The sequence below is a fragment of the Vombatus ursinus genome, unplaced genomic scaffold (assembly GCF_900497805.2).
Source record: "Vombatus ursinus unplaced genomic scaffold, bare-nosed wombat genome assembly UNPS02005236.1, whole genome shotgun sequence".
NCBI lineage: Eukaryota > Metazoa > Chordata > Mammalia > Diprotodontia > Vombatidae > Vombatus > Vombatus ursinus.
Genome location: NW_020945014.1, coordinates 5,010,589 through 5,011,658, shown reverse-complemented (window position 1 = coordinate 5,011,658; position 1,070 = coordinate 5,010,589).

The window sequence follows — 1,070 nt, the reverse complement described above, 5'->3', positions numbered from 1 at the left end:
TGCTAAGTGCTTTACAAATATTATCGTATTTGATCCTCACAACTACCTTGAAGGTAGCTGCTATTATTATCCTTATTTTACAGATGATGAAACTGAGATAGACAGCAGTTCAGTGAGTTGTGAGGGTTGCATAGGTAGGAAGTGCTGAGGCCAGATTACAATGCAGGTCTTCCCCCCTTCAGGCCAGGTGCTCTATCTGCTGTGCCATTTTTAATGCCCAGTGCCAACCCATGCTTGGGATTTGAGTGCCTGGAAATGCTGCCGGATGGTGTGAAAGGGAGAGCCCTGTTCTTATTCAGGGGATTGCTGTTTTCCTGTCAGATGACTGTTTGATAATGAAAAGCTTTTAAAATGACTGTGGAACCAGGATTCCATGCGGCCATTTCAGTTGTTCTGTCTCCCCATGAGGGCTACCTTGTGGTCTATGAATGTTCAGCTCCTCCACTTTTAAGCCAACAAGCATTTATTGGTTACCTACTATGTACCAGGCACTGTGCTAAGCTGAGGACACAAAAAAGGCAAAAAAAAAAGTTCCTGCCCTCAGTGAGCTCACAGTTTAATGGCGGAGAGAACATGGAAACTACTGTGTACCAATCATATAGACAGGCAGCTAGGTGGCACAGTGGAAGGAGCTCCAGGCCTGGCGTCAGGAATACCTGAATGCAAATTCGGCCTCAGACACTTACCAGCTGTGTGACGCTAGGCAAGTCACTTAACCCAGTTTGCCTCATCTGTAAAATGAGCTGGAGAAGGAAATAGCAAACCATTCTAGTATCTTTGCCAAGAAAACTCCTAGGGGCAGCTAGGTGCAGAAGACAAAGCACCAGCCCTGGAGTCGGGAAGACCTGAGTTCAAATTAGGCCTTAGATACTTGACACTTACAAGCTGTGTGACCCTGGGCAAGTCACTTAACCCCCTTGCCTAGCCAAAAGAAAAGAAAAGAAAAGAAAAGAAAACCCCATAGACAGTACAGTCCATGGAGTCAGTTTGACATGAATGAACAACAGTTATATATACAGGACAGACTGGAAATAACCAGAAGAGTAGCATTAAGTGGGGATAGGGAAAGA